The 8,793-nt window shown below is 40.9% G+C and overlaps 1 gene segment (V, D, J or C); it reads left to right on the top strand.

The window, feature by feature from the left end:
• The first annotated feature begins 629 nt into the window (after positions 1-629).
• LOC308411395 (Ig heavy chain V region 5A-like) lies at positions 630-1,175 on the top strand. The segment is given in 2 exons: positions 630-708; positions 817-1,175.
• Positions 1,176-8,793: the final 7,618 nt, after the last annotated feature.

Genomic DNA, 8,793 nt, shown 5'->3' with positions numbered 1-8,793 from the left:
AGCTTAAATTTAATGATTAAAAGGTCTTGAGAATCCCACAGATCTACCTGAACATACTCAGGCTTCAGAGGTGATTGTGACTGGATCACACAGGACTGGAGTAAATTGTTTGGATCCGCAGTAAAAGTTTCCATGTCACCTACTTTCAATCAGTCAAAGGCTGATTTATCATTTAAAGAGACAACAACAGAAATCAGGTGCATTGGCAGACAGACAATGTGACAGCAGGAAGGCTCTGTTGTTTATTATTGTGCTCGAGAGCCACAGGGACACAAGAAGATGAAACGCGGTACAAAACACAGCATTCACAGAAATGATTCATCATCATTCATTTATTCATTTCGATAGTAATGAATAGAATCTATTTTGATTTACCTTGTAATACACAGTAATGTGTATGATAAACATAAAACACTCAACAGCTCATGTAGCCTAAAAACATAATCTAATGTTTGATTCTTCAAATAAATCTGCTTTTAAAGTTACAGTTCAGTTTCTCACCTCTCTAAACTCTTAGCAAAGCGGTAACACATGTTTCAGTTATAACCTGACAGTTTCCATGTGTATGCAAAGTGAACTTCCTCTCAGTTTGAAATAAAGACTTGAAATCAGTCCGTCAGTTTCATCAGATGAGAAGCTCCCGTCAGATCACCTTCAGCACCATCATGTTCTCTGTAGCTCTTCTGCTGCTGCTGGCTGCTGGATCCTGTGAGTCTCACTGAACACAAACACTATGATCACAGCACTGACACTGACAGCATGGACACCACACACTGTTACTTTTATAGAACTGCATTCAACTTGTTTTCTCCTCAGGTGTGAAGTGTGAACAGGTGACACAGCCACCCTCTGTGATTGTGCAGCCAGGTCAGCGTCTGACCATCACCTGTCAGGTCTCTTATTCTGTGGGCAGCTACTACACAGCTTGGATCCGACAGCCTGCAGGGAAAGGACTGGAGTGGATTGGGATGCGATATACTGGGCGCACTCACTTTAAAGATTCACTAAAGAGCAAGTTTAGCATTGACTTAGACTCTTCCAGCAATAGAGTGACTCTAAATGGACAGAATATGCAGCCTGAAGACACTGCTGTGTATTACTGTGCCAGATACTCACAGTCTCACAAAGCATCAGCAGACCTGAACAAAAACCCCTCAGAAGCCGAGCAGCTGTAACATAAAGGCACTAGAGGTGGCGCTCTAAGACCAGCAATGTATTCAAAAGCTTTTCAGTGGGAAGGAAACAGTTCATAGATAAACTATTCAGTTTGTGTGGAAATTCTACAAAACTGATTTTGAAATATTTGATAAAAAATGTCACAGCATGAGTAAGCTTTACCGTGTTCTTTAATATAAATGATTTCAAATTGTGACTTAAAATGTTTTCATTGACAGGCTAATTGTTTTTAAAAATGTATTTTGACTGCATCATCTACAACTAAAAGCAAAAACCTGCACAGATACTTGTGAATGAATTGTTGATTAAAGTTAAATATAGCAGCACGGTTAGCACTGTTGCCGCACAGTAAGAAGGTCCTGAGTTCAATTCCGCCATCAGGCTGGGGTCTTTCTGTGTGGAGTTTGCATGTTCTCCCCGTGTTTGCGTGGGTTCCCTCCGGGTACTCCGGCTTCCTCCCACCGTCCAAAGACATGCAGCTTGTGGGGATAGGTTAATTGGAAAATCCAAATTGCCATTAGGTGTGAATGTGCGAATTAATGTGAGTGCGAATGGTTGTCTGTCCCTGTGTGTTGGCCCTGCGACAGACTGGCGACCTGTCCAGGGTGTACTCCGCCTCTCGCCTTATGACAGCTGGGATAGGCTCCAGCGCCCCCCCGCGACCCTGAAAAAGGATAAGTGGACGCGAATGGATGGATGGATGGATGGAAGTTAAATATAGAAAACCACATTTACTGACAGAAAAAAGGTTCCCTTCGTCTCAGAAACCAGACAATCCTGATTGTGAAATGATAGAATAATGATCAAATAAGAAAGAACAGTTTTGTTTGTTGTCACATGGACTCTTGGATTGTGTTGGAAACTCTTGTGTAGATAAGATTGTTTTGTACATAAGATTTTTATCTTTTTATCTTTTATGTTGTTTTAGTGTAACACTGAGGGCTGTGAGGGCGCTGTAATTTCAAATTCCTGTGTGTGATCTGTACACATGGTTTTTGAAAATAACGCTGACTTTAACGTTGAGTAATGAATGAGCTGCATCCGACAGACTGTTGGAAAATGGCTCCAGAGGGTGACCACTACCATCACTGAAGTAGTAGTTGCAACAAATGCTACCCACACAAATTTAGAGACCGTTTATCATATTTATAGACAACAAAGACAGCAGCTGTATCTGCACATAAATAGTCTAAAGCAGGGGTCTCAAACTCACAGCCCAGGGGCCACTTGTAGCCCACATCACCCCTACTTGGGGCCCAAATATTGACGTGAAAAAATATAATACAATTTGGCCCTTGAAGTTACTTTTTTGTTATGGAGGATTTATTTGTTGTTGAGTGCAATGTTAAAATAAGTTCTTTAAAAAAGTTATTTAATATGAAGACAATATGACCAAAGAGTACAAACATGTTGAGGGTTCGGCTGTGTTAGTTCAGTAAGAGAGTTATTTGTGAAGAAAACAATTTTCACTAGCAGTTCAGTTTTGAGTCTGTGTTTCCGCAGGCCCCGCTAGTTTAGAGACTTATTCCTCATGAAGAACGAAAAAGAAGACAGAGCATCTTCAATCGGTCTTTTACTCGCTAACGAGGGAAGCTTTGGTCAGAACCAGGCGGTCGGGCTTAATGCTCCTCACCTGTCTCTAGCCCAAATCCTTCAAAGAGCAGCTCTCCTCGCAGCTATTTATTCCCATGACAGTTACAGTTTACACAATATAACACAAGCACCTCCCACCGTAGAACCCCCTTGGTTACAAAAGACAAGGCACTGTGTGTGTGTATGTGTGTGTGTGTATGTGTGTGCAAGAACGTGTGTATGTGTATGTGTTTGTGTGACCTCCTGCTCACCAAAAGGATCATAAAAGCAGTTTGAACTAAGACGAATCCTAAACAAATGCAGTGGTCTGTCAGGATTTGATTTACAAACAGACCTTTGTTTCCATAGAAGTTGAAAGACTGAATAAATAAACCAACAATTTTTTCAAATTATTTAAACTCCCATTTTTTTGTACAAACAACCATACTACTGTATATATTTCAAATTTCATGAAGTATAACAAAACAGGCAATTTAACTCACTCTGTTCCAAAGGAAGAATGCTGCTCTAGCACACGGACACAGTGTTACTATATGTGGTGTATTTTCATCAACCAGAGCTTGTGCCCAGAGATGCCAGAGAGCTTTTCTGGATACTACATTTTTATTTTCTTTAGGAAGAGTGTTGTTGAAAAATTAAGGCATGCAGGAAAGGAAACCGAGCCCATTTGTAGTGTACATGTCAGACACAGCACACAGTACAAGCAATAAAGAACAAGTTCAACATCAACACAGACTGTTCTAGTAGTGCATTGACTCTAATGATCAGTGTATTACTGTGTCAGATAATCAACCCTTTTTTTTTAGTCTTGTGATTTATTAAACATTGTTCTCTTCACTAATTATAGACTTTATATGATATAATATATGATACTGTATAATATCATAATCCTCACTCCACCCTCACTGGATGCAAAGAATACACATATAATGAAATTTTCAAAGGAGTTGTTGTAGCAGATTGTACCAAAAATCCTTAAAATAACCACAATAAATACAACCCAATTAAAAAAAATACATAAATAAAAAAAATGTTCACAGTCCTATAATAAAATACAGCAACTGTAAAAGGAGGGAATTCAACTCATTTGAATTTTGCGTGACCCAGACAGTTTAGTCCCTCCCTATTTAAATCCAGACGGCTTACTTAGGTTCTGTTATGACTGGCTGTCCTCTCACAGCACTTCCTTCACACCTTCTCTTTCAAGATGATGCTCAGACTGTCTGTTCTGCTGACAGCGCTCTGTCTGCCCTGTAAGCTGCTTCATTTTCTAACACAGCATGTGGAAATTAGTTCATCAAATGTTCCTGCATGTATTTATAACTTCACTGATCTGTTTTTATTTCTGTTTTATTTTTGGCAGGTTTGAATGCTCAGGCTATGGAGTCCATTCCTTCCACTCCAGTGCTGAAAAAGCCTCAGGAAGCTGTCAGTCTTTCCTGTAGAGGAAGTGGTTTCAGTTTTGGCAGCTTTGGAATGGACTGGATCAGACAACCTGATGGAAAAGCATTAGAATGGTTAGGAGTGTATACCTCACCCCTGACGTCGTTGCCCACCTCTCAATTTTAAATACACTTAGTCATTGAGGGTTAGCAGGAGGGACTATGCGCTTACCTGCTGCTCCTTGGCAGGTAGCTCCAAGCCCTCCTGGGTTTTAATTGCACCTTAGAACACATATGCATCAACACTACAATGAGCGGGTGGAGGGAGGTTTGGAGTCTTCTCCCACCCCCATTCTCTGCGGCCTGCTGGAGCGGGAGGGCTAGGTGGAGTTGGCCGTCCGACTGCGGTCTGGGGTGTGGGGCCTCCCTGCTGCTGCGGAGTCGGGGTGGTCTGCCTCTCCCCACCGCAGGGAAAAGGGTAACACCACCTGGGTCTGGGTGCAATTCCCCCCTCCAGGGGCAAGGGTACCTAGACCCGGTTTGTAGAGTACGCTTGGGGAGTGTGATTGTGTGTACAGCGTCTCTTTATGTCTGTCTCCACGTTGGTTGAGTGTGGAGTGAGTGCATATGAGAGCATGAGGGTGGGAATGGATGTTTGTATCTGTGTGTGCCTGTATGTCTGTGTCTATATGTCAGGTTGGGTATCAGACGCCACCTCTCTGGGGACACCTCAGGCCCTCCAAGGTTTGGAGGCCTATCTCCACCCACCACCACTTCCCCTGCCGGTGGCGGACTCCCTCAGGTGTCGGTGTGTTGGTGGTTCTTTGTGTCTGGGGGTGGGCGTCCGGGTGCACACCGGCTCACTCCTTGGCGGCCGCTTGTCGGGGCCTGGGGCCTGGGGCTCGCTCGGGCCCCTTTGGAGGTGGGGTGCCCCCGGCCTCTCGGCCTGGGGCTCGGTCACTCAGGCACAGCTGGGGGCCGGCGGAGCTCACGGGCGCGTCACTGCAACTCCCCCTGACTTCTGCTCCGCGGCTGCTGGGCGAGCCCTCATCTGGGACTCTCCTCAGCTCTTACTGGGACAGTGGCGCGGCTGCCCCTCTGTTGGTCTTCCATGGTCTCTTGTGTTCTGGGGGCCTCTGGATGTCTGGAGTTTTGATCTCCTCCATACCCGCTTCACACCCTGGAGGACGGGGCTGTGGCCCCCCCACACTCCCTAGCAGATCATTACATGGAGAAACCTTTGGAATGCAAGCATGCTGATCCACACAGGTATGCACACATGGGTATTCACAGACGCGGACTAAAGCTTTCTTGGCTGCTGCCTCAAAGCACACTGTGCGCTGTCTATCTTGCGTGCTGCACAATATCGTTTATTACTTAGTAAATACTGATATCTATGACTAGCTAGTTTATTGTGATGGTGCTTTGTTTTCTCTATTATTATGTTGCTCTTTGTTGTTTGCTGTCTCCTCTGTTTGTTTTTGTTTGTTTGTTTGTTTTTTTTTTTTTCTCCATACAGGTGACCCAGGAGTTTTTTTTTTTCTCTCTCTTCCTCCCCCTTCTCACCGTCTCTTCTCCCCTTTGGTTTTCTTTCTTTCTCTCCCCCTCTCTCTCTCATTCATTCCCCCTGTCCTATTTATTAAAAAAAAAAAAAAAAAATGACAAAGGATGAACTGAAGCTCTGCCATCACGTAATGTCGCATACTGCTGTTTCTGATGTCATTTAGGAAAAAAAAAAAAAAAAAAAAAAAAAAAAAAAGGAGTCATTTCGTCTGATGCAAGTAGAACTGCTTATGCGAGCAGTGTGGAAGGACGTGTAGAAATCACCAAAGACAACAGCAACAGCATGGTGTATCTGAGACTGTCCAACCTAAAGCCAGAGGACTCTGCTGTGTATTACTGTGCTAGACACTCCCACAGTGGTGTAAATACTCAGGGAGGCTTTACAAAAACCTCTTAACTCAGTCTTGCAGTCAACAAATGAAGGAAGCAGTTTGAAGATAAATTTAAGATATTATGTCTGGCACCATGCTTTTACATACAGAATGAAAGCTGTGGACTTCCTGTTTCTGTAAGAACATATTCATCTGTTGTTGTTGGGAAAAATGCCTGTACTTGAAAGTTTTACTGCACTGTTGAATTCATTACTTGTTAATTCATAAATAAACTGTTTGAAAACATTACATTAACACAATTAAAAACATGATATTTGGCAGAAATATTTTGAAGCCAAATGTAGTGAACTGGTTTTCATGCACAGCAACATACATCACTCCAGAAGCTACAAAACATCTACTTCTGTGTGTTTTAAGATACACAACATTAAGTAGTTACATGTTAAATTTTCAGGGGCATCATACAGATGTGAAATATGTACATACCTTCAAATTCTTTAACAGCCAGGTTTAAAAATAATACATAAGCAATAAGGCCTACAGGAGCTGACATGTACTTGAAGAAGAAAATGAACTCTATCTGACACTTGGGGTGAATTTGAGCAAACCAATAATTTAGTGAAGGAGCCTTAAGTACTTGTGCAATGAAAAGCACTTTATATCCATGAAATTTTCCATTCAAAGTAATTTCTTTAACAGTCTTCTATAAAGACTTGACCTCATCATGTCAGTTTCAGCATTAAAAGTGAAGCTCCCATCAGGCCACTTTTATTTTCTCTACAGTTCTGCAGCTATTGGATACTGAATCCTGTGAGCCTCACAGCTTCAGTCAGCCAGCCAGCAGGAAAAAGGACTGGGGTGGATTTGTATCTAATGTGCTGCATATACCTGTGCCACAGAGTCATAATAACACAAACCACCAACACCAATATTTTAATTTTCTGTACTTCTGATTTTAAATGTTGCACAGGTTAAAATTCAGCATTTTCCTCACAGAACACATTCAGCCTCTGTGCTTTTTTAAACATATATTAGACTAAAGAGACAATCCATAATTACTAAAACACTGTTGGATTTATACCAACAGTAAGGATTGGGGAACTTCTGAGCATGTAAGACTTTATCTAATTAAGGAAGCACAGCTGATTGTGTAATTTAAATGAATTAAGAAATGACTTCATCAAAATAAAGAATGAAGAACAAATAAAATCATTCAGATTCATATGTTTTTAAAGATTTACATAATAGTTATATAGTACTTGTGTTTATCCTTAAGACTTTGGATGAATGGCATATTCAGCAATTATTTAATTATTTTTGGTTATTATACTGCATGATGAAGAAGTTGTTTCAAATAATAAATGCTACAATGAAAGTCTGACTTATTAATCATAAGAGATGCCAGCACAAGAGCCACTCCCTCGCCATAATATGCTAATGCAAATCTTCACTGTGTGCAGTGTACTTCTGTGCTGCTCACTTGTCTTGTGCTGAGTGTTGATTGTTGGAGCAGCAGTGAACAATCTCTAGACTCACAATGACACAGACACTCACTCTGCTGCTGGTTGCTTCTTTGCTTCACTGTGAGTTCTTCTGCTTCTTATTGTTTATGTTCTTATAACGAGTGCTATAAGAACATTTTGCAGATGTCTGTCTAACTGGTTTCTTTTTAACTCCTCAGGTGTTACAGGTCAGAGTATGGAGTCCATTCCTTCCAGTCCTGTAGTGAAAAAACCTGGGGAGACTCTCAGTCTCTCCTGCAGAGGATCTGGTTTCACGTTTAGCTGCTGTACTATGAACTGGATAAGACAAAAACCAGGAGAAACACTGGAATGGATAGGAATTGGCTACTCATCTTCCAGCAGAAACAGATATGTGAGCAGTCTGAGTGGACGAATAGAAGTCAGTAGAGATGACAGCAACAGCATGGTGCATCTGAGCCTTTCCAACCTAAAGCCAGAGGACTCTGCTGTGTATTACTGTGCCAAACGCACACAGTGGTTTAAGTAATGAGAGAGGCTTTACAAAAACCTTCAGACATACAGTTTCACAGGAACCTACAGGGGGCAGCAGATGACCAAGAATATGATGTTCAACTCACTGTCACAATAACACCTGTGACTGTACCATCTGTGAATAAATATTAGTAAAACACACAGAATCTAAAAACATGTTATGGTAACAATGTGAAAAATAAAATTCATAAACATTTAACCACAATTTAAAGAAGAAAACAAGAAAATATCAATGAAAATATAGGATATGTAGAAAAATAAATATTTTCACTACTTTTCACATGAACATATCATAATGTTTTAATTAATTCTCTTTAAATTCTGAGTTAATGTATTTAAACTTATTCTGAGTTAACTTGGTGAAACTCTTGTTGAAGGATAAAACGCTAAAAAAAGGTCACTGAAGCAGAAACAAAGGGTCATGAAGAAAAACATGGTACTTAAATAATTGAACTTATAAATAAATAAATACCTTTTTTCAAATTTACTTCAGGGTAAAGTCAGGAAATACTAAAACCAGGAAACACTAAAAATCATTTTCTTTCTTTTTCTGCTGAACATACATGATGAACCCTGATGAACATACATATTACTTGTATATATGTTTGTTTGGTTAGCTTGAACATTTCTTTTGTTAAATTGATTGATAAGGAGGAGCTGATGCAAACTCAGACTGCTTCCATCTTTGAATATGTGCTGCAGAATATGAAAACGGACATGACAAGATTGAGC

This window comes from Rhamphochromis sp. 'chilingali' (genome assembly GCF_963969265.1).
Source record: "Rhamphochromis sp. 'chilingali' genome assembly, chromosome: 15".
Taxonomy (NCBI): domain Eukaryota; kingdom Metazoa; phylum Chordata; class Actinopteri; order Cichliformes; family Cichlidae; genus Rhamphochromis; species Rhamphochromis sp. 'chilingali'.
This window is presented reverse-complemented; position numbering and strand designations above follow the sequence as displayed.